The sequence below is a fragment of the Sus scrofa genome, chromosome 2 (assembly GCF_000003025.6).
Source record: "Sus scrofa isolate TJ Tabasco breed Duroc chromosome 2, Sscrofa11.1, whole genome shotgun sequence".
Lineage (NCBI taxonomy): Eukaryota > Metazoa > Chordata > Mammalia > Artiodactyla > Suidae > Sus > Sus scrofa.
Window position 1 is genome coordinate 57863192 of NC_010444.4, and position 25655 is coordinate 57888846.

The 25655-nt window shown below is 40.2% G+C and overlaps 1 protein-coding gene and 1 long non-coding RNA gene across 2 annotated transcripts in view; one reads left to right on the forward strand and one right to left on the reverse strand.

The window, feature by feature from the left end:
* Positions 1–25655, reverse strand: part of LOC102164181 — a 51065-nt gene that overhangs the window by 14791 nt on the left and 10619 nt on the right. The window lies entirely within an intron of this gene.
* The window catches only part of MGAT1 (mannosyl (alpha-1,3-)-glycoprotein beta-1,2-N-acetylglucosaminyltransferase), a 71226-nt gene that overhangs the window by 14007 nt on the left and 31564 nt on the right, over positions 1–25655 (forward strand). The gene's annotated exons all lie outside the window — the stretch shown is intronic.

The window sequence follows — 25655 nt, forward strand, 5'->3', positions numbered from 1 at the left end:
GGCTCAGTGGCTAACGAATCCAACTAGTATCCATGAGGACACAGGTTTGATCCCTGGCCTTGCTCAATGGGTTAAGGATCTGGCATTGCTGTGGCTGTGGCATAGGCCAATAGCTACAGCTCCGATTCAACCCCTAGCCTGGGCACCTCCATGTGCTGTGGGTACAGCCCTAAAAAAAGACCAAAAAAAAAGTTATACTAGATCCAAACCCAAGGAGGGCAGCAGGAGAACTCATCCTGCAGGGCTTGTAGCTGAGATTTTATGAGAGATAAGGTGGTAGCTCCATCAGAAGAAGTGCAGATTGGATTGATCGTCATACTGGGGCTGGATCACAAGCCCTGGGAGTGGACAGGTTGTGTGAGTGATCAGTCACCATGTAGAAACAGTTCTCTTGGGAACAGATAGAATATAACGAAATATTTTTAATTGTATATAAGGCTGTTAACTAGGTAACTCAAAGAGTAAAAAGAGTCTTCTGAGAATTAAGTAATCCGTCCAAGAATACTGCGAGTAGGGCTTATCAGTAGAGGCTGGAGAATTCTTAAGTCAGGTATCTTTGGCTGCAGAATCCACTTTTTATAAGAGAACATTCTCTGGTCAAATAGTTTCCTGTTTCTATACATATAATTCCCATGCCTTTAGGAGTATTTCACTTTGCCGCCAAACAAGGTAAGTTTTGATGGAGAGGGTAGAGGTGGTGTAGGGTTGATGGTAGAAAAGGAAAAGGGAAAGAACATTTCTGCTTCTCAACTCCACTTTGAAATGTTACAACCACACTTGTTCTTTGTCCTCTCTATACAACACTGGAAAACCTGACCCTATCCACAGGCTTGGATTAATTTATACAGCAAATAACTTGTTGAGGATCTGCTAGGCACATCCTAGGTACTAGGTACTAGGCAGCAGGAGTAGACAGGAGAGAAACAGCATGAACAAAGCTACTTTGATGGGCTCTACTAAACCATGGGCTTTCTGGGGAACATGATCCACCCACTGGGAAGGGAGGCAGCAGTGACATCTAAGCAGGATATTGAATGGATCTTTTTAATTTTTTGGCTGTGCCCATAGCATGCAGAAGTTCCTGGGAAAGGAATTGAACCTGTGCCACTGCAGTAACAATGCTGGATCCTTAACCTGTTGCACCACAAGAGAACTCTGAGTTGGGTCTTTTTAAATAGAGGAGTGGGCATAGGATGGCCTGATTAAAGACAGCATTGGAAATGTTCAGGCATCCTCCAGAGTGGCCAGCCCATGGCAGGTCTGGAGTGCAGTGGACATAAAAGAAGGAGGCCATGGAGTACTGATTCCCAGTAGTCTCTGAGCATTGACCCATCTTTCATTTGCTGAATATAGGACCAGTTATAACTGTTTTGGATGATAGGTTACTTAAGGTTTCCTTGTGGCCAAGGCTGTTGGTGTGCCTCTGGCTTTAGATCCCCAAGTCCCCCCCACCACGCACACACCTACATGAGCTCCATGTGGGCCTAAGGCATCACCTACTTTTGAAAGAGGTTAAAGAAAAAGGGAGAAGAGAGCTTCCACACGAATGGGGATTCTGAGTGCCTCAGCCTACTAAGCACCAGGACATCTTCCTACTGCAGCCTCCATTGACTTGGACACATGGGAAATGGGCCATAGTCCGCTTAAGGCTTGGGCCTTGAGTCTACCTAGTGCCAGATACATGCTGCTTGAACTAATCCCAAATGAGGAAGGGTCTTCAGGTCTCCATCCAGTCCAAGTGGACTTTTTGGTACAGATCCAAAAAGCTGGTGGCTACACCTGTTCAGACTTATCTCAGGACTCAAGCTGGTTTAGGGAACACCAGCCCCCACCCTCTTCCAGGAAATGTCTGTTATGCAAGAAGAAAGAATTGCAAACATGTAGGTAAATCAAAAACACTTATTTTAAACATTGTCTAATTCTCAAGGCTAAAAGATAAATAGAATTGAAATGTGGGACAATAGGTAAATTAGAAGCTGGAAAATCTGCGTGAAAGCAGGCTAAAGTGCCTGTATTTGGGAGTATGGTCAAGATGCCCTTTATTGAGTTAAATGCGGTTATTGTGTCATGGGCAAGCACTAGAAGGATAGAAATAAAATATATGAATCTAAAAATCTGGACTGGGAAACCTCAAATCTAGAAAAGAAAACGTTGAAAAGGTGAGACAATATTTTGTTTCTGGTAGAGGTAGGCTAGGTTTTTTGGGTCAGTTTCACACCAAAAACATTGAAAAAAACATAGTGTTTAAAATAATGGTGTGCCCTCTCCTTGAATGAGATGGAGGCTGAAGAGTCTGCAGTTTAAACAGGCAAATCTGTTTTAAGATGGGATCTTGTCATCAGAGGTGAACATGAAAGCAGATTTGCCCTAGACTGTTGCTGATGCTGCAGTTACGTACAATTTCACCAGCCACCTACAGAGATTGAAGGATAGAGCCAGGCCCACCCAGGGTGATGAAAAAAAAATTTTTTTTTTCAGTGCCCATAGCATGTGGAAATTCCCTGGCCAGGGATGAAACCTGAGCCAAAGCAGTGACAGCACTGGGTCTTTAACCCGGTAGGACACCAGGGAATTCCATAAGGTGATGAAACTTATAAGTGATTTTCAAAGTTAAGTTGGGTTCCCAAAGTGCTTCCCCTAGGACAAGATAAACCAAATCTAGGCCATTCCCCTTCCCCACCACCAGGGGGCTGTAGAAAATGACTTTGTTACTGAGCATAGCAATAAAAGTACAGCAGAAATTGACAGAACATTGTAAATCAACTATAATAGAAAAAATAAAAATCTTGGAAAAGAAAACATCCTTGATAAATTGTGGTCACTTGCCAAAACTTACAACCCAGGTAAATATAACCTGAGGCCTGGCAGAAGCAGATAAAACTTCCTTGGAAGAGGACTTCTTCAATCTAAACCTCAGGCAACACAATAATTTTTCAGGGGCAATCATCAGTAAGCTAAGATCATGAGGGAAATAAGGAAAAAAGGTAGCATGACTGAAAACCAGCAGGAAAGAATGGACCCACATAGACCACACATTAGAATGATTCGGTACATTTGTGAAAACAACTGCTTAAAATATTTAAAGATGTACTTGGCAGTAGATTGTGAAACAGAAAGAATGAGAATTGGTGAACTGAAAGATATGTTTGGAGTTCCTGTCATGGCTCAGCAGTTTGTAATGAGAATTGGTGAACCGAAAGGTATGTTTGGAGTTCCTGTTGTGGCACAGATCTTAGACTGCTCACTAGTGATTGCCCAAAAAAATCACTGTGTTGCCTGAGGTCTAGATTGAAGAAGTCACCATGACTAGTATCTATGAGAATGTGGGTTCAATCCATGGCTTCACTCAGTGGGTTAAGGATCTGGTGTTGCTGTGAGCTGTGGTGTAGGTCGCAGATGCTGTTTGGATCTAATGTTGCTGCGGCTGTGGTGTAGGCTGGCAGTTGCTGTTCCAAGTCAGCCCCTAGCCTGAGAACTTCCATATGCTGCAGGTGCAGCCCTGAAAAGCAGAAAAGAGGAGAGAGAGAGGAAAGAAAGAAAGAGAAGGAAGGAAGGAAAGAAAGAAAAGAGAGAGAAAGAGAAAGAAAAAGAAAGAAAGGAAAGAAAAAGGAAGGAAGGAAGAAAGAAAAAGAAAGAAATGTTTGAAGTGTTAGCCAGAATGCAGCATGGAAATAGAGAAATATGGGGAAATAGAGAAAGTTTTAACATATTTAATCACAGCCTTAAAAGGTAAGGGCAGGAGGAAAGGGGCAAAAGTAATTGAGCTGATAATATTCCAGAACTGATGAAAAGTACAAGTCTATGGATTTAAAACACAACACAAACTAAGGTAAATATATAAAATCACATCTGACATGCATGGTAGTGCAACTGCAGGAAATCAAAGAAAAAAAAATAACAGCCAAAGAGTTTAAAGTTACCTTCAAAGGAACAAAAAACTCAACAGCAGCAGAGGAAGCCAAATGAGTAGAATGAAAACATCAGTATAAAGGTAGAAAATAACTGTCAACTTAGAATTTTATACCCAATGAAAAATATCTTTTATGAATGAGGACAAATATAAGCACATTTTAAGACAATTTCATTTACCCCCTGCTGACCTGCACTAAAGTAAATTTTAATATAGAAGGAAAGGGGTCTCCGATGGGGTTTTGAGGTGCAAAGAAAAATGAAGAGTAAAATTGCTGAGTAAATGTAACTGAACATTTTACAGCAAACAATAAAAATCTAGAGTTTTTAAAATAATCTTAAGGAGTTCCCATTGTGGCTCATGACTAGTATCCATGAGGATGTGGGTTCATTCCCTGGGCTTGCTCAGTGAGTTAAGGATCTGGTATTGCCCTGAGCTTTGGTGTAGGTCAAAGATGAGGCTTGGATCCCTGTGATGCTCTGGCTGTGGTGTACGCCAGCAGCTGCAGCTCTGATTCAACCCCTACACTGAGAATTTCCATATGCTGTACCTATGGCCCTAAAAAGACCAAAAAAAAAAAAAAAAAAAAAAAAAAGATAGATTTAGAATACCAGATGGCAATGACACATAAGTAAAGAGAGAGTAAAAAGGATTGAGCTATTATATTAGAGTGGTTTTGGTTACTCTCATGAATATTGTAAAATCTAGAGGAATCATACAAATAGGACATACATAAAATTTCAATACTGTAGAAAAAAAATTTTAATCGAAAAGTAAAAAAAGTGGTGAGACCAAAAAAATTGTTAATTTTAAGCCCCAAAATACCAATATTTACATTTAATTTAATTTAGTAAACAGAAAAGACTGTCAGAGAATGTCTCGGTCTGTTCAAGCTGCTATAACAAAATACCACAGGCTGAGTGGCTTATAGACAACAAAAATGTATTTCTCAGTTCTTAAGCCTGAAAGAGTGATTGGAGATCAGCATGGTTGCGTTGGAGGGCTTTCTAAAGGGTTGCAGACTTCTTGTTACATCCTCACATGGCAGAAGGAGCTGGGGAGTTGTGTGGGGTCTCTTTTATAAGAGCACTAATCCCATTCCCAAAGGCCCCGCCTTCATGACCTAATCACCTCCCAAAGTCCCTACCTCCTAACACCATTGACACTGGGCAGTAGAATTCCAACCTGTGAATTTGAGGGAAACACAAGCATATAGACCATAGCGCATAGGGAAAAATACAAAACCCCACTACATTGCTGCTTACAAGAGACTCAAATATAAATAACACAAGTTTGAAAGTAAAAGATAAACGAACGGAAGGAAGTTATATGAAGCCAATAGAAAACTGGTGTAGCTCTACTAACAGTAAATGGAACAGAGACTTCAGGCACAAACCATTCCTAGAGATAAAGGGAGTTGTTACATTAAGACAAAAGTTTTGAAGAAAAAACACTAGGAAAATAGGACAGTTTTAAGTTAGCATCTACCTAATAACATAGCTCAAGAGTTGGCAAACACATACAGAACTCAAAGGAGAAGTTTAAAGTCCACAATCAGAATGAGAGATTTTTTTACACCTTTCTCTAATTAACAGGACAAGCAGACTAAAAACTGGTAAAGATACAGATTTAAACAATAAGATTAACAAGCATTCTAATGCATATGTATGGAACACTGCCCCAGTGTATCAAGGATACATATTTTTTGTCAAGCACACATGAAACATTTTAAAAAACTGACCTACACAATGTTATATATCAATTATTTTTCAATAAACCTGGGAGTGAGGATTGACAAATACACCGGAACACAAAGGCAATCTCAACAAATTTTAAATAATTGAAAATAGGAGTTCCCATCGTGGCTCAGCAGTAACGAATCCAACTAGTATCCACAAAGACGTGCATTTGATCCCTGGCCTCACTCAGTGGGTTAAGGTTCTGGCATTGCAGTGGCTGTGGCGTAGGCCAGCAGCTGCAGTTCCTATTCGACCCCTAGCCTGGGAACTTCCATATGCCGCTAGTGAGGGCTTAAAAAGACAAAAATAAAAAATAAAAAATAATTGAAAATGAATTGGAAATTAATAATTTAAAATACCTAGAACATTCTATTATATTCATAAATTTGGAAATACAGTTTAAAAATATGATTCAAAGAAAGTATTTTCAACTGAATCATAATGAAAATACCACATATCAAAACCAGAATGATATTGCTTAGGAAGCTCTTAAAGGGAAATTTATAGCCTAGAAAGATATTTCAGAAAATCAGACAACCTGATAATCACCTAAGCAACATCTCAAAAAGAGCAATCAAAATAAATCCCCCAAAAAAGTGAAAATAAGGAAGTAATAAATAGCAGAAATTAACTAGATAAAAAAAAAACAGAGAATCAACAGAACCAAATATTTGTGTGGTTAGGAAAGACTAATTGACAAACTTCTGGTGAAAGAAAAAGCCCCACAAATAATCAAAGTCAGAAATAAAAAGGGAGAATATGAAGATCTGTAAAGTTCTCTTTTCTGAACATACACTGACTTCCTTGCTCTCTGCTGCTAAGGGATAGCCCACTCCTAAATTCCTGAGTCAACACTTCTGAGAAGAGGATGTAATAGGCAAGATGAGCCAAATCAGAAACAACTCATTTCTGTTAAGATGGTGATAGCTTCCTGACCAAAACCTACCATAAATGCAGCAGGCAATGCTGCTTTTGTTTCCTTCCTCTATAAAACATCTCTCACTCCTCATGTTTGGAGAGACATTCCCTTTAAAACTTTCCCTGTTGCAACAGTTTGAATAAATCCCCTCGTAGTTGAATTCTCAGTGAATTTCTAATGTTTTATGTTACAAATGCTGCAGGCATTAAAACAAGATATTATATCACAATTTTGGGCCAGTAAATTAGAAATATTATGTGACAAGAAAATTCCTAGAGGGAAAAACTTAACCAAAACTTACTAAAGGGCCACAATTTACAGATGTGGGGCGCATGGGAAAGACTCTGAAGTAAGTACAGTCCTTCTGGAACAAGGAGCAAGTGGAAGGAGAAAGAAAGCAGGAAGGGAAAAAACTTGATAAACAGTGAGATTGGAAAAGTATTCCATAGGCGCTAACAAATTTTTCTGAAAGCGAAAGCCTGAAAAATAATTTCTTCTGGGTTTACATACAGAGACTCTAAGGGTGAGATGATACTGAATACCAGTCATACAATGCAAGGGAAATTTCCCCTCCTGAGATTCAAAAATGAGAAAGGGTCACCTGAGGACCATTTAGCTGAGGACTTTGTGGTTCCCCAGGGGATTCCCAGGTCTGGGAGTTTTCTCAGTGCCTCTTCCCCAGCCTCAGCTAAAGGCCTTGGCTAGACACATGGAGAAGGAAATCAGAATACTTTATTCTTCTTTCCACTGAGTGTTCCCATTTAGACCTGGCAGTTCTTCTTGGGCTATGAATAACATCACTTATGTTCAGGAAGGAGTTTGTGACTCCCATGTACATAGTGTAGTAGTCAAGAGTACAGTCTTCTCCACCATGAAGTCTGGGTTCAAATAAAGACTCTTTCTCTTTTTCCCGGATGACTTTAGGCAAGTGACTAAACTTGTTTTGGTTTTGTTTTCGCTCATATGAACTCCTCTACCTCTTGTTGAGGTAATAATTATAACAATCTCATAGGTTGTAAGGGTTGGAGAAGTTAAGAGTCATTAGAGCCCTTAGAATCATGCCTGGAGGGAGTTCCCATTGTGGCTCAGAGGTAGAGAACCTGACTAATATCCATGAGGATGTGGGTTCCATCTCTGGCCCCACTCAGTGGGTTAAGGATCCAGTGTTGCAGTGAGCTGCAGTGTAGGTCACAGATGCTGCTTGGATCCCACTTTGCTGTGGCTGTGGCATATGCTCACAGCTGAATCTCCAACTCAGCCCCTAGCCTGGGAACTTCCATATGCCACACGTTGTCCTAAAAAGAAAAGGGGGGGGGGTGGAGAGAATAAGTATTTGTAGAAGAGTGTGTGAGTTAAGTCTTGCAGTGTGTTGGCCTCTATCCAGACTCAAACATCTGGACACTCAGGCAATGGAAAGAAGCCCTGTCTTCAAGCCAAGAAAATACCCCAAGGACCATCTCACACAGTTTGAGAAAAATTAATTTTTGGAAATATTTACTCAGTGGTGCCTTTCTACTAAGTTAAGCAATCCATTGTTTCTAAGCAAACATGCTTTGTCTTTTTCATTCTGGAAAAGGGATCAACAGGTGGGGCCTCCAGCCCTAATCCAGCGACAAAGAGTGTTGGGTGAGTTAAAGGCTGCTCCACACTTGCTTTTCTAGCAGGCAACCTGCCCACTCATGCTGTATACATTTTTCTTCCCACACCCTCCCCCTCCCCACCGCCCCCCCCCCCGGTGTTTTCTTGACAGTAGATGTGCAGAAGATTGCTGGAGAAAGGGTTAGTTAGAGCCAAGATTCCACCATCTTAACAGTGGATGTTTTTGGTGTGTCCTTTAAGGTCTCAAAGAATAAAAGGAGGCCCAGGGATAGGCAGAAATTCCTCTGGTCTTAGATGCAAACATTAGGGCTAGTATTTCAGCAAATGCAATAATTATGTCTATAGTTTCCCTATCTGTAAAATGAGGGGAAAAGAAAAGACCCAACTCACAAGGGTCTTTATTTTGACGATTAATGAAAAAACACTTTGTATTTTGTAAAACTTCATACAAACAAACATAATTGTTAGTCGACTAAGATCTATTTTTTTTAAAGTGCCTGCAGCATGCGTAAGTTTCTGAGCCAGAAGTCAAACCCGAACCACAGCAGTGACACCAGATCCTTAACCTGCTGAGCCACTAGGGAACTCCTGTTTATTCTACTTTTTAAAGTTAAAGGAAGGAGGTAATGAAGGTTAGAGCAAAAATCAATGAAACAAAAAGAAACACAACAGAGAGGATCAAAAGTCAAGGTTGGTACTTTGAAAAGAGTATTAAAATCAATAGACCTCTGGTGTGATAAACAAGAAAGATCAGGAAACACAAATAATTGCAACAGATCCTATAGGTTATTTGGAAGTGTATTTTTAATTTCAGAACAGATAGGGACCTCCTAGTTATATTTTTTTATTTCATTGTGGTCAGAAATCATACTCTATATGATTGCTCTCCCTTTAAATCTGTGGAGATTTGGTTGTGTACTTGTTCTTAATGAAAGATCCATGGCACTGGAAAAGAGCATGTGTTCGGCAGATGCTGGGTGCAGTCACCTAGATAAAGACCTTAGATCAATTTTGTAATATATTGTTCAAATATTCTCTGTTCTTAATGAATTTTATCTGCTTCTTCTATCAATGAATGTGATAATTGTTAGGCTACCCGTTTCTACTTATAGTTTTGTGAATTTTGCTTTATATATTTGAGGCCATGTTATTAAGTGCGTGCAAATACAGAATTGTTATATCTTCCTCATAAGTTGAAACTTTAAGAAGTAAACATTTCTGTAGTAATGCCTTTGGCTTACTTAGGCTATCTTTTTCTGTAGTTAATAACAGCAGCTTCTTTTTTTGATTACTGTTTCCTGGCATAGATTTTTCCATCCTTTCATTTCAGCATTTCTCTATCCTTGTTTTAAATGTGCCTCTCAGAAATAGTACATAGTTGCTGTTGTTTTAATCCAGTTTGACAACTTTTAACAAGAGCATTATATCTTTCATATATAATTTCTGATACGTTTTGGTTTCAATCTTTTTCACAGCTTTTTATTTATCCCACTTGTTTTAAGTTCTTTTATCTCTTTTCTTGCTTTCAGATTAGCCTAGAATTATTCTATTAGAATTCAGTTACAACTCTTCTATTATTCTATTTTTCCCTCTATTGATTTTTCTCTTTTAATGGGCAAAGAATTAAAAATATCCATTCTTGAATTATCAAACCCCAGTATTAATTGATACTTTTATCTTCATCCTAGAAAATGCAAAGATCTTAGGATACTTTAACTGTTTATCTCATATTTTATATGCTATTGCTTTGTGGATTTTAAGTAGGTATATATAAATGGATATAGCTATATATTACAAATACATTATTTTCCATACCAAATGTGTATTTAGGCTTATTGACATATCCACAATAACTTTCCATTGCTTTTCATTCTTTTCTCCTTCCCTAACTTTCCTTGTTGGAGTCATTTTCTTTGTGTTTAAAAAACATCCTTTAAGGCATTCCATTCTATTAGAGGTAAAACCTTCCAACACTTGTTTGCCTAAAAATAGCTTATCCCGCCTTCATTCTTAACAGATTTTTTTTTCTGGGAATAGAATTCTAGATTGAGTATCATATTCTTTTTTTACATTGGAGGCATCAAGCCATTAATTTCTGACTTCCACCCTGGCTGGTGAGCTGTTCATCTGTCTAATATATTCTTTTGTTAATGGCGTCTTTTAAGATTTTTTTATCTGGCTTATTGCAGTTTTACTATGATATGTTTAGGATTTAGGTGTAGATTATTTTTTAGTAAGTAATCCTGCTTGGAATTCTTTGGACTATTAAATTTGTAGATTTGTTATGTTTATTCAGTTTTAATAAATTCTCAGCCACTGTGTGCTCAGATATTAATGCTATACCATTTTCTTTCTCATTTCCTTCTGAGACTCCAAACAAAGCTATGTTAGGCTCTCTCACTGTACCTCTTATGCCTCTGAATTTCTCATTTTCATCCCTTTGTCCCCTCACTTCCTATCCAGGCTTCATTCTGGATATGATTTATCTTCTAGTTCACTATGTAATCTGATGTTAAATATATATTCTATTTTGCAGTTTTAGACTTTCCATTTGCATCCTTTCTCATAATATGCAGAATTCTCAGGTTTGCCTTTTATTTCCTTGAGCATTGCTATTTTGAAAGCTTTCTCCAATGCTGATCTCTGAGTATGTCACCAGTCCTTTGCATTAGATACCCTCCATCCAAATACAGTGTTTAAATGTTCCTGGTTGGAATCTGATGGTGAAACACTGCTGTCTACCAACCTCTCAACCCTGGGCCTTAAACTCTCCATGGAATTCTTTCACAGCCTTTCTTTAGACTTTTGTTTTTTATCTTTTAACAAAAGGGAACTTGGTTCAACACCTATAGATGTTGTGGTCTAAAGCCAAGATTTTAAAGTGAATGCAAACTGGAGTGGGGGTAAGGGGAATTTTCTTTTCAAAGGCTCCTAGTCTTGGTGAAGAATTTTTTGATAACTTTTTTTCCTGGGAGGTACATTGACATTCCCCCCATTTTGTTCCAGTTGGATTTTTACACAGCAAGTTCTTTTTCTCCTTTCCACAAAACAATGTCTGAGATACAGAGTTTAGTTATTTAGTAATAGTTAAGTCATCTTGAGATCATTTCAATTAAGAATTTTTAAATTTTTATTCAGAATTCATTTTTTTAAAAAAGTATTTCTTAAACACTGTCCTCTAAAGATACCACTAAAACAAAACAAGATGTATCAGTGAGGTCTCCTTCTCAGGAGGTTTTTTTTTCTCTAAAGACAAAGATCAACTCAAGCATGTTACAAGAGAAATACTATAGTAGCACTACTACAACTAACATTTTTTTTCTTCCTGTGACCTTACTACCCTCCCCTCACCCAAAAAATTTTTAGCCACTTGCATGGGATGATTTACATAATTTCTCAGTTCCTTCTTACTTTCCCTACATATAGAATTCTGGAGGTTATCTAGTCTGGACATTTACTGACTAGTGGGGCTTTGAGGGCCAACCTCAAGGCTTCCCTCATCCCCTGGCTCCTTGAATCTCTGAAGTTGATTGCCTTTGTCATGGCCCATGCATTTAGGAGAAGCCCTGGGTACACCAGCCCTTGGCTTAGATCACTCTCCACTGTGCCTAACCAGTCAGGGTAGAGGAAGGTGGACTAATACTGTAGTTAGAACTTCTTCACAGAACTTGGCCTTAAGTCACAGTGGCCCCAAGGCCCTCTACCTGGGAATCCTCAGCTCACCTCTCATCTTCCTGATACCCTTTCTTTTAGCCAGTCTCATAACTGCAGTACTTCAGGTGAACTACAGAATGGTGGAAAGGGACCACATGTGTTCATCTAGCGCAAGATCAAATTAAGTTCCCAATTTCATTGACCAGGAATTCAAAAATCTTATCAGAAACAAGATGGCATCTGGGGCAGTGAAGAAGAAGATTCAGCACATCACAGTGAAGCTCTTTGGTGCCCAGAGTACCTTCAGAGGTAGGATCTAACCAGATCTGGAACATTCATTAGTTGTTAGGATACGATCATTTAAAACTCAGAGATAACTATTCTGGAAGAACCTAAACCTAAATTTGTGCATTTACATATTATTAAGGAATTTGTACAATTCCTTTCAACTTTCTCCTGTCCACTGGCTCCTAAGCTTCCTCTTTCAAACATGCTGGCCTTGACCCCAGTTTGAGCCAGCCTTCCTTTACTCTGTTGCACCCTGAAACTCCTTCTCTGTTCCTTTGCCTTCATGAAGTATCAGATGTCAAGGAAGAATAGGTTACAGCTGGGACCTCACTTTTCTCCCCCTCTACACCTTTCTTCTAACATTCAGTCAGGTTTCCACTTCTCCTAATCTAACTGAAACTTTCTGAGCCCCTCCTTGGTGCTAGAGATGAGGCAAGAGTGAGAGGGTTCCAGAGTTCCCTGGTGGCTCAGTGGGTTAAGGATCTGGTGTTGTCACTGCTGTGGGGGGTTTGACTCCTGGCCTAGAACTTCTGCATGCCACGGACTTAGCCCCCATGCCCCCCAAAAAAGTGAGAGGGTTCCTACCCTTATGCTGCTTCCTTCCAGCATATAAATTGTTAGCTGGTCATGATAATGATAGAGAGAGAGGTAATGTTCGTAGAAATGATGGAAATCCAAAGATGGGAGGGAGTGGAGACTGACCTGGTCTGGAGGCTCAAGGAAAGGCCAAATAAAGAGGCAGTGTTCAAGCTGAGGGGTGAGGGGTGAGGCTGCAGGCATTAGCCAAGCAAAGGAGGAGGAAGAAAGTTATAGGCAGATGGATACACTGCTGGAAAAAGACTGAATTTGGAAGGCACCGGCAAGCACATGTGATAACTGGGATCAAGGATGGGTGTGAAAAAGAGGAGAGTGCTCTAGGGACAGGTGGAGAGAAAGGGTTGGGAGTTGGAGGTGGGGTAGGGAGAGGAGTTGTTAGGGAGCAAAATGAGGCAGTGGGAGTTGGAGGGGTGCCCCCAGAGGTCCTAGCTCAGATCCCAATCCTTGCTGCTGCACTTCCCCAGCTGCCCTCAGAAGTGGGACTGGGACCGCCCCTCTCCCTGCTCCATGGCTCTAGGAAGCAGGGGGACTCAGATTTTGGCTGATTTCCATTCTAACTTACAAAAACATGAGAGAAACCAAGAAGATGGGCCACAACGACTGCTTTCCTCCTGGTTTATTTTCCAAAGGTTCTTTCCCCTAGCCACACTGACTCCTGCAGGAGAGAGGGCCAATATATACTGGGCTACTAGCTAGGAAACCCTGTATCTGATTTGCTCTCCTGCGTCCTAAGGGCCAAGCTGTCCTGGGTCTGCTCCACAATGGTCCCAGATATGTTGGGGTGGACTGTGAGCACTGCAGAAGAGCTCTTGGCACATAAAGACTAAGCCCAAATCCTGCATTTAGAGACTTAAACAAACACTAGCATAGTTTTTGACTGCTCAAGGCCATGGTCCTGAAGATCACTATCCAGCCCCCTCAAGTTCCTGCCTGGGAAAACTCAAAAGAATATTCCGTTTGTTCCAGCCAACACTTGAAGGGTCCCTGTCTCCCAGTCTCTGTAGGAGGTTAGAAGCCTAGTCCATAAATGTCAGTTAGCAAGTCCCAACGGCTTAATCGATGCTTTTTTTGTTTCCACTTCTCAGACTCTGCTCCCTTATTTCCTCTTCTCTACTTTTCATTCTCCCTTTAAAATGCCTATTTTTATACAAATTGAAGTGTTTAGTTCACACTGGACCTTCTTTCTTATTTCAGTAGTTATTGAATAAAATGTGTCCTTACTACTTTAACCACTGTCTAGATTTATCTTTGAGAGCTTGAAAGTAGTATTTCACCCACATTCCCCCTCACCAATTGCCACTACTACCACCAGTTAGGATGGTGCTTGATACTTTAAGTGAGACCTTAAATGAAGGTATCTCAGAAAAGATGAGGGTCTGAAACACCAGCCCAGGATGCTATGGTAGGTCTCTAACCATTAGGGACCAGGCTCCCATTATCTTGTTATTCAATTTTCTCTTGTCCCACTGAGCGAAGCCAGGGATCAAACTTGCATCTTCATGAACACCATGTCTGGTTCTTAACCCTCTGAGCTACAACAGGAACTCCTAGTTGGTAATCTTGCATATGTGGCAGAATTCCCCTTCCTGAGTTTTTAGAAGGGCTACTATTCCCACTCACCTTTGCAATTAAGGGTGATCATGTGACTGAGTTCCAACCTATGAGATGTAAGTGGTGTGATACAAGCTACGTCCTGGCTTGGCCCATAAAAAAATTCTGTAACCCCCAGTTCTCTCTCCCATTGTTCCAGTAACCTGACAAGTTCATATTCAAAATGAGTTGATTAGAAGATGGAGGAGCGCCACCAGCACCATATGCATAAGCAAGAAATAAACTTTAAACACATTAACTCACTGAGATTTGGGGTTTATTTGTTTCCTTCTCTAGGATACTTTGTCCAGAGAAAGGCAACATCCATTATTCTCTGTTTTGCTTTTGCTCACAATCACTTCCTCCAAGGCCTAGCACAATGCTTGGCACAGAGAAGACTCTCAGTAAAAACTTGTTCAGTGAATGAATGGTGTATTAGCTAACTTTGGTTCTAAGATGCCACAATACAGATGCAAAAATCAAGCAGTGTAAATGACACATGTATAACAGTCCAGAGGCAGGACTGGAAGAATGGCAGTGTCATCTGCTTCTGGGCCAGCTGACTGCTGCATGCCCTCAATCTAATGGGCAGGGGAAAGGCAGGGCATGCCCAGTCCTTACAAGGAAAAGGCAGGGAGGTTGCACATGTTGCTTCCCCTCATATCCCATTAGCTAGAACTTAGTTGCAAGGACACACCAAGTTTCAAGGAGAGCTGAGGTCAATTGTATTATCTGCCTTCAGTTTTTCCTCTCCTCCCTGCCTTTGGCAAGGTTCACTGAGATGGAGAGTACTTCCCCACTCCATTTATTTTAGGCTTCATCCAGGGGAATATGGGCCAAAGTTCTGAGCCATGGCCTTAAGGGACCCCTTGTGTTCTGCTTGCCCTACTGGCAGAGCTGTCAGCTTATGTTGAGAAGAGCCTGCCCCAGGTAGCCATTGGTTCAGAGGATGAGAGACAAGTGTAGTGGCTCTAAAACAGTTCATAGCCTGAAGCAGAGCTGCCTCTGCTGAACCGCAAGAAAAATAAATGGCTTTTGGGGAGAAGCTACAGGGATTTTTGAGTTGCTTGTTACGCAGCATGAATGCAGCAGAAGTTGAATGCAGTTGCCATGAACTCAGCCTCAACTGAGGAGTTCTAATATTAAATAGGGAAAAACACACATTAGTGTACTACACATATTCTGTGGGTATAAGAAGGGCCCTTCCTTGGACATAGCAGAGACAAGAGACCTGTGGAGGACTTCTTTATGAGTTCAGAGCATTGCCTAGCTGGCTTAGTTAGCATGAGCATAGTCTAAGTGGGCACACTTTCCTGGATTCTGCTGTGGGTGAACGCACTGAAGATCAGCTGATCTGGGAGCAGCCAGCATGGTGAGAGTAGAGGGGGTTGGGGAGGGAGCAACCATGTCTGAAGGCTTCTTGAGAATAAAGAGCAGGCTGTGGGTGGGAGGAATGATGGTAATAGAAAACTGCATCAAAACAAATAAAATAGTCACATAAACAAACAAACAAAAAAAGTTTGGGAAGAGTTTTCCCCATGAGTCAAGAGATGGTACTAATAATAGAAGCCTGAAATAACTGTGTATATTACCATATTAAATAGTTAAATAGTGTCTATCTGTTGCCAATACAGCTGTAAGAATGATGCCAGAAAAGATAACTGATGCCTCCATCAGAGCAATGAAAATTTAGCTCTAAAAAGCAATCTCCACAGTGCCTCAGTACTCACAGTTTGCACACTGAATGCAGGTTTTCAAAGGAAGCAGCTCTCTGTACTACTCGCTGGTTACTGGGCCAACAAGAATTTAGGTGTGCAGAAATGGCATCAAGGTTTTTCTACCTGGGAAATTGCTAGAGACATGCAAGATGTAAAAAGCTTTTGAAAGCAGAGCAGTTTGGATATGATGATCCATTTTGAGGTGGATGAATTAAACCTCGATAAAGTACTGGCTTCTTACTTGAAACTGATTGAGGAAAATAAAACAGAATTTACATTTCTTCATGGAGTTTCTGTTGTGGCTCAGCAGAAACTAATCTGAGTAGCACCCATGAGGACGCAGGTTCAAACCCTGGCCTTGCTCAGTGGGCTAAGGATCCGGCATTGCCAGGAGCTGTGGTGTAGGTCACAGATGTGGCTTGGGATCTTGTGTTCTATGGCTGTGGCCTAGACCAGGAACTAGAGTTCCGATTGGATCCCTAGCCTGGGAACATCCATATGCCACAGTTGTGGCCCTAAAGACAAAAAAAAAAAAAAAAAATTTCTTCAAATATGAATATATCCTAAATTTTACCTGTTTTTTTTTTGTTTGTTTGTTTGTTTGGTAATCACCTTCCTACACGTTTGTTGTAAAAAGTTAAGAACGCATAAAAATATTGAGAGAACTGGGAGTTCCCATGGTGGCGCAGAGGAAATGAATCCAACTGGGAACCATGAGGTTGCAGGTTGGATCCCTGGCTTTGCTCAGTGGGTTAAGAATCTGGCATTGCCATGAACCGCGGTGTACGCCGGCAACTGCAGCTCCGATTCAACCCCTAGCCTGGGAACCTCCACAGGCTGCGGGTAGGGCCCTAAAAAAAATTAAAAATAAAAAATAAATTAAAATATATATATATATATATTGAGAGAACCAATATATTGATTCAGTGGTTGTTAATGTTTTACCATATTTGCTTTCTCCTCCTTCCCCACCCCCACCACACATACACCAACATATACCAGTTTTGAAACTAAGCTGTCATTATGACATAATGATCCTTACATACTTCAGTGTGAATCTCCTAAGAATAAGGACAATCACATATATAACCACAATGCCACTATCACACAAGAAAATTAACAATCATTCTATAATTACAACTAATATCCAAGCAATATTTTTCAATTGTCCCCTAAAGACTTCTATGCAATTTCCCCCACAGTCTAATTGGGGTTTATACAGTCTATTTGAAGGTTACTCTGGAAAATCTCCCCTACCTTAACTTCTGTTTGGTTTTAACTTATGACATTGACTTTTGAAGAGTCCAAGCCAGGGGATTATAGAGAGTTGCACATTCTTCAATTATGTGATTGTTTCCTGATGGTGTTCTTTTACTTTCATGTTTGTATTGCCCTTAAAATGGAAATTTTGACTGTAGGCTTGATTACATTTGGGTTAAACATTTTTTTGCAAGAATGCTTCAGAGGCATCTAATGAAGAGGATCACATGTAATCCACTACTGGTAATGACTTGGTTGAAAAGGTGACTATCACATCTGCCTGGGCACAAAGACTGAGGCCAAGTTTACTTGACAGTGTTTTATAATGGGTATGAGAGCAAAAAAGGGGGGAAGAAAAGAATTGAGACAGAAAAAGAGGGAGACAAATGAAAGGTGGTTCATTGCTGAGCAGGCAAGGGTTTCATAAGCAGCCTGGCTGGTCACTTAGTCATGTGGGACATCTTTGGAGTTGCTAGAAGATACCCCATCCTGGAGGACTCCTTTGGAATAACGCCTATGGGGTGTTTATACCTCTGTACCTCTGGACCGTGTTACCAGGCACCTCTGGGCAGCCACTGGAAAAAACAGGGCCTCCACGTGTCCTGCTATGTTGGACCTGAGCATGGAAGCTCTGCAGCTTTGGTCCTAGCAGGTGTAATGAGAGACTTGCCAAAGCAGAGACATCTTTCACTGTAGGAGGTGAGGTGACTAGATGAAGCCTGGAGCTTTACAGCCATCACTGGGACCCCACTTTACCCAACAATCAAGGCAAGTGGGTCCTGAGGGACAGGCAGAGCCAAATGCATCTGTGGGGGATCACATATCAAAACACCTTTCCCATTGAAATTAGTAATGATCTGTGGAGTGGCCCTTTTGGGAATAACCTATTGCCCACTACTTTCAGATAATGGTTATAGTACCCATTTGATTATTCTTGCCTGTACCAGTTATTATATTAAGAGATTCAAGATAAGGGGGCTGGTTGGGCTCATTGCTGCTAGGGTGTCGTTTCTAGGCTCCTTCACAAACACAACCAGGAGATTATATAACTACATTCATAGTTGTTTACACACACACACACACAAATACATGGAGAATGAGTGAGAAAGAGGGGGAATATGAATTGTATGAGTTCATATGGTTACAGGCATTTAACATAAAAGTGCTTTTTAAAAGTTCTCTTTTATTTTTTTTCCTCTTATACTGGAAATTCCTGGTTTCCAATAATATTACTATATATACAGTCAGAGAGTTGGATCACTGGTTTAAGATACAATTTTTGGGCATTTTTCCTTTATGATTTACTCTTATTTCTAAATATACAAACTATGTGGTTCAAAAATTAATATTGTAGGAGTTCCCATTGTGGTGCAGTGGAAACGAATCCAACTAGGAACCATGAGGTTGTGGGTTCAATCCCTGGCCTCGCTCAGTGGGTTAAGGATCGAGCATTGCCGTGAGCCATGGTGTAGGTCACAGACACAGCTCAGATCTAGCGTTGCTGTGGCTGTGGTGTAGGTCAGCAGCTACAGCTCCAATTAGACTCCTAGCCTGGGAACCTCCATATGCCGTGGGTGCAGTCCTAAAAAGACAAAAGACAAAAAAATAAAATAAAATAACATTGTATAAACATGTTTAGTCAGAGATGTCTCATCCCCTTGAATATCATCTTCACCCAATTCCAATTTACCGCTTATAGGTAATCATTTTTTAGTAGTTTCTGGTTTTTCCTTTCCTGCATTTTTTTTTCACAAAATAAGCAAATACATAAGTACTTCTTAATTTCCCCTTCCTCCCTACACAAAATGTGGTGCAGTATATACTGTCTTCCTTTTTTACCCTCTTAATTTATATCAAAGTACTCCTTCCATAATTTAAAGTTCATAGATAAGTTAAATGCTAAAATTCATTAACTGTTTATGATATATATTGAGTATATTATTCAGTGTAGGCTAATCAATGCTGCAGTAACAAATACACCCCAAAATCTTAGTGGCTTTACAAGGAAAGTTGATTTTTTGCTTACATAAAGTCTTATGTGGGTTGAGCAATCTTCCTTTGTCTTGTAGCCACATGACCTAAAACATGTAGCCCCACCAGAAGCCAGGATGGGTAGCCAAAACTAAAAATAGTCCACACAATAACCTAGTCACGTGGTCCCAAACTAACTATAAAGGAGGTTGAAAATGTGGTGTCAAGTTCACAAAGAGGAAATGGAAATGGAATTTGGTGAATATATAGCATTGTCTCCACCACACTAGCCTTTACATTTATTCTCTTGAATAAGCCCCGCAATAGCTTACTAGTTAGGTGTCTTAATTTTTCCCATCTTACAGCTAAGGATGTTGAGGCTGCAAAGCCTTGTGTGCCTTTCAAAATCATAGTGTTCCTGTGCATCAGAGTTTGTTTCAAATCCTGGTGTATCTGCCTCCAAAGCCAGTACTGTCCACTGAAACACCATGAGAAATGCATTTCATTCACGCATAAATGAAAAATTTGGAGAAATGGAGATTACAGCAATTGGCATAGGACAATAAGTATTTAGACTTAAGATTCATAAACTATTTCCTATAAAAGAGTACAAGATAAAAATTAAATCCCCAGAATAATAAATACTAAAATGTCACAGGACACGATGTTTCAGTAGCAATGGATAATAAAATAGCTTTATTTATAATTTACGAATCAAGAGCTAATTGTTACAGAAATTTTTTAAAAATTCAAAGTGAAACTGCAAACATTTTTTCTTCCTCTTTCTAAGTAAAAGCATCATATATTCCTCGCATGAGAGAAATTACGACTCTTTCAAAACCATTTAGAGTAGCTCAAGGGAATTATGCCAAGTAATCTCCATGAATTTTAAAGTTGAAAAACCTCCCTTTAGAGGAAGAAATAAAACAAATGTTAAAAACCACTATGGCCATTTGGACAGTGCCTTTAGTGCCACATTATCACTTATATTTAATGCCTAAGATTGGATGCAACAATATTCTATTTCAATGTATGCTTTTAGTAAGTGATTACTGCAAAATAAAACTAGAAATTTTAAATTATTTAAATGAAGTATTGGCCATCTATATGCAGGGATTGCAGAGTCCATGAAAAGATAAAGTGGTCCCAGAGGGTGATTCTTCCAGAATAAGGCAAAGCTTATCCTAACCTGTCAATGTGAAACCAACTCATCTTGGTTGTTGATTCAATACAGTTTTCACAATAATGTCTTGCAAGTCTCAAGGTCATATCGGTGCCTTTCAAATATTTTGGACCCTGACTATAGTAGGAAATGTTGTTAGTTACATACACACACAGTGACTCAGAGACACAAAAGATTTTTTTGAGATAAAATATAGGCAATACAATTTGATTCCCTCCCCTAAAACACACCCTACCACCTACTCAAAATGCTGGCATGACCTGGGTTCACAAACTACAGGAGTTGTAACCTGCAGTTTGAAACCCCTGAGATATTGCCTACTGCTTTGGCTGGCCAATCAAACCAGCCTGTGTAGAGGATTTCTTTTCTCTCATCCCACAGCTCCCAGAGGGAAGAGGGACCCAGTTTTGGAGAGGGAATTATCATCTGGGAGTTAGTAACCAAATTCTAGCACTTGGAGAACTCAGACCATTTACAGAAGTTTCCACTTTTGCCAAGACATGACAAGACCCTACTACTTAAATGCCATCTTCAAAAATGTTAAGGTTCGCTTAGCATGTTGTTCTGTTACTAGGAATACCAGATTTAGCAAAACAAATTTAAAAAAAAAAAGACACCCAATTAAATTTGGATTTAAGATAAACAAGGAATAGTCTTTTTTTAGTGTTAAGTACGTCTCATGCAATAACAACTATTCCTTATGAAATTCAAATTTAACTGGTTGTCTTATATTTTATCTGGCAGCTCAACTGGTTACATGCCCTGTCCCTTTACTTCAAAGGTCCTTAATATTATGGATGGATCTAGGCTGGACAGGATGTGGGCACTGCCTGCAGGAGAAAGGAGGGACATCTGACTCAGCCTCCTTCTGCCCCCCTCAGTTTTCATTGCCGACTGCATACCTTCACTCCCCAGAAGGGTTCCCTCACCCAGCGGGCACCCTCTCAGAGAGGGCAGTGGATTGGCAAGGAGGCACAAACCCTGCTTCTGCTGTGTCTATTTGACCCTTGGGTCCTCGTGAATCTTGGCATGCCCCATCTCTGGGATGCATACTGTCCCACTGCCAACTCTAGCTCATTGGCAAAGGGACAGTTGCCAGCCCTATCCAGCTGTCAAACAGAACCCCAGCTGGTGTCTCCTTCCCATAGTCACTCCAGTCTCTACAAGTGATTTGCTCAGTGAGGTAGAGACCACAAGGAGGGCAGGAATTCATTTTCTACTCCTTCCCTCCAGAGCCAACGGCCCTGGCCTCCCTCCTCCCTCCCCTTGTCTCCAATTCTATATATCCTAAAGAAAAGTCTTGCCTGTCCATCTAAGCCCACTTTCTGTCCCACATAGGCCATGTCTGTTAGTCCCCTCAGAATTAAGACCTCTGGACTTTTTCTTTTTTTCTAATTCTCCCTTCCTCACCCCCTAGCAGAAAATCCGTAATTGCCAAAATGGCTCACAAATGGATGGTTAAGTCAAGTGCTTCAATTTCCTCTGTCTCCCTGATATTCTGACAGTTCCCTTATTGCTTGGTTAACAGAAAGACAAATGTCACTTCCTGGTCAAGGTTTCAGATCCAGTTCTAAGTTCTGGGGCTTTGCAGGGCCTCTCTCCATGCCTGGGTTGTGTTGTGAGGCTGCTGACTGGTCTGTTTGTCCAATGGGTATGAGGACAGGGGCTCCACATTTGTGGAATCAGCACATGAAGTGGCATTTGCTGCAGATAGAAAGAGAGGCAGCTGAAAAGTATGGGCCATGGTCTTTTGTGTTCCTTCCATTTGCATTCATCAAACTTCTACAGTAAAAATGCCTTCTTCCCTCTGACTACGAAGAGCCAGTGAGACCTGCTGCCCAAATCACAATCCCTTCTGGAGCTGTCTCTCCCTTTGTTAACACTTATTTATCCAGACTTTTAGCCAGGGCCATGTGGCAAAGGGGTCTTCCAAGTGACATTTAAAAAAGAGAAATTAATCATTGCTAATGTGTAAGTAATTGTCATTGGGATACATCTGAAATTTTGTATTTTAAAGAAACTAACAGACATTTATTAAGCTCTGCTATATACGCCTCACACTGCAAGGTCACAAAAGGTTAAAAAACAAGTTCCTGAATTTAAGAGCCATACTGGGAAGTTGCCGTTATGGTGCAGCGGAAACGAATCTGACTAGTATCCATGAGGATGAGTGTTTTATCCCTGGCTTCGCACAGAAGGTTGGGGATACAGCATTCCCATGAGCTGTGGTGTAGGTCCCAGACGTGGCTCAGATCCAGCAATGCTGTGGCTGTGGCGAAGGCCAGCAGCTGTAGTTCCAATTCGACCCCCTAGCCTGGAAACTTCCATATGCTGCAGGTATGGCCTAAAAAGAAAAAATAAAAACAAAAAACAACCAAGCAAACAAACAAAAAAAGACTGGAAGACAAGTTTTAAATACATAAAAAGGCATTTAAAAATGACTGAAAGAGGAGTTCCTGTCGTGGTGCAGTGGTTAACGAATCTGACTAGGAACCATGAGGTTGCGGGTTTTGTCCCTGGCCTTGCTCAGTGGGTTAAGGACCCGGCGGTGCCCTGAGCTGTGGTGTAGGTCGCAGACGCGGCTCGGATCCCATGTTGCTGTGTCTCTGGTGTAAGCCGGCGGCTACAGCTCCAATTCGACCCCTAGCCTGGGAAACTCCATATGCCGCGGGAGCCGCCCTCAAAAAGACAAAAAAAAAAAATTAATTAATTAAAAAATAAATAAATAAAAATGACTGAAAGAGACTAGTAGATAATAGAATGCATTTCAAGGGGCTTATAAAGTATATATAATGACAGTGTATTTCATCATGTGTGGAGGATTTGATCAGGTTATGCCTAAGGTTTCTTTTTTTATTATTTAAAAAAATTTGCATTATACTTGATTTACAATGTTCTGTCCATTTCTGCTGTACAGCAAAGTGACCCTGTTTTATATGTATATATATATATATATATATATACACACACACATATTCTTTTTCTCACATTATCCTCCATCATGTTGCATCACAAGTGACTGGATATAGTTTACAGCAGGATCTCATTGCTTATCCACTCCAAATGCAATAGTTTGCATCTACTAACCCCAAACTCCCAGTCCATCCCACTCCACCCCCTCCCCCTAGGCAACCACAAGTCTGGTTTCCATGTCCATGAGTTTGTTTCATTTCTGTAGATAAGTTCATTTGTGCCATATATTAGATTCCAGATATGTGATATCATGTGTTATTTGTCTTTCTCTTTCTGACTTACTTAACTTAGTATGAGAATCTCTAGTTCCATCCATGTTGCTACAATTGGCATTCATTTGTTCTTTTTTATGGCTGAGTAGTATTCTATTGCGTATATGTACCACATCTTCTTAATCCATTCATCTGTTGATGAACATTTAGGTTGTTTCCATTAGAGAAATGCAAATCATTGGCTCTTGTGAATAGTGCTGCAATGAACATAAGGGTGCATGTTTTTTTTTTTTTTTTTTTGGTCTTTCTAGGGCCACACACATGGCATATGGAAGTTCCCAGGCTAGGGGTCAAATCAGAGCTGTTCCGCCTGCCTAGGCCACAGGCACAGCAATGCAGGATCTGAGCTGCCTCTGCAAACTTCACCACCACAGTTCATGGCAATGCTGGATCCTTAACCCACTGAGCAAGGCCAGGGATCAAACCTGTATCCTCATAGTTACTAGTAGGGTTCATTACCACTGAGCCACAATGTGAACTCCATGTGTATGTTTTTGAATGAAAGTTTTGTCTGGATATATGCCCAGGATTGGGATTGCTGGATCATATGGTAGGTCTATATTTGGGTTTCTGAAGTACCTCTACAATGCTTTCCATACTGGTTGTACCAATTTATATTCCCACCTAGTGGTGTAGGAGGGTTCCGTTTTCTCCACACCCTCTTCTAGCATTTATTGTTTGTAGACTTATTATTAATGATAGCCATTCTGACTGGTGTGAGGTGGTACCTCATCGTAGCTTTGATTTGCATTTCTCTAATAATTAGTGATGTTGAGCATTTTTTCATGGGCCTGTTGCCATCCATATGTCTTCTTTGGAGAAATGTCTATTTAGGTCCTCTGCTCATTTTTCAATTGGGTGTTTGGTTTTGTTTTTGCTGTTGAGCTGCATTAGTGATATGTATATTTTGGAGATTAAGCCATTGTTGTAGCGTTTGCAACTATTTACTCCCATTCTGTAGGTTGTCTTTTTTTTCATGATTTCCTTTGCTGCTAAAAAGCTTGCAAGTTTGATTAAGTCCCATTGGTTTATTTTTGTTTTTATTGCTATTGCCTTGGGAGAGTAACCTAAGAAAACATTTCTGCAGTTGATTTCAGAGAATGTTTTGCCTATGTTCTCTTCTAGGAGTGTAATGGTGTCTTGTCTTATGTTTAGGTCCTCAAGCCATTTTGAGTTTATTTTTGTCCATAGTGTAAGGGTGTGTTCTAGCTTCACTGATTTATATGCAGCTGTCCAGTTTTCGCAGCTCCACTGAAGAGACTTTTTCCCATTTTATATTCTTTACTCCTTTATCAAAGATTAATTGACCATAGGTGTCTGGGTTTATTTCTAGGTTCTCTATTCTGTTCTCTATTTGTTCTCTATGTCTGTTTTGGTACCAGTATCACACCATCTTGATTACTGTGGCTTTGTAATATTGCCTGAAGTCTGGGAGAGTTATACCTCCTGCTTGGTTTTTCTTCCTCAGGATTGCTTTGGCAATTCTGGGTCTTTTATGGTTCCATATACATTTTTGGATTGTTTGTTCTAGTTCTTTGAAAAATATCATGGGTAATTTGATAGGGATTGCATTGAACTATAGATTACTTTGGGTAGTATGGTCATTTTAATGATATTAATTCTTCTAATCGAGGAGCATGGGATATCTTTCCATTTCTTTGAATCATCTTTTATTTCCTTGATTAATGTTTTATAATTATCAGCATATAAGTCTTTCACCTCCTTCATCAGGTTTATTCCTAGGTATATATTTTTTGCAGTGCAATTTTAAATGGTATTGTATTTTTATACTCCTTTTTAATATTTCATTGTTAGTATGCAGAAAAGCAACTGATTTCTGAACGTTAATCTTGTATCCTTCTACTTTGCTGAACTCATTGGTCAGTTCAAGTAGTTTTTTGTTGTTGTTGTTTTGTCTTTTCTAGGGCCGCATCCACGGCATATGGAGGTTCCCAGGCTAGGGGTCTAATTGGAGCTGTAGC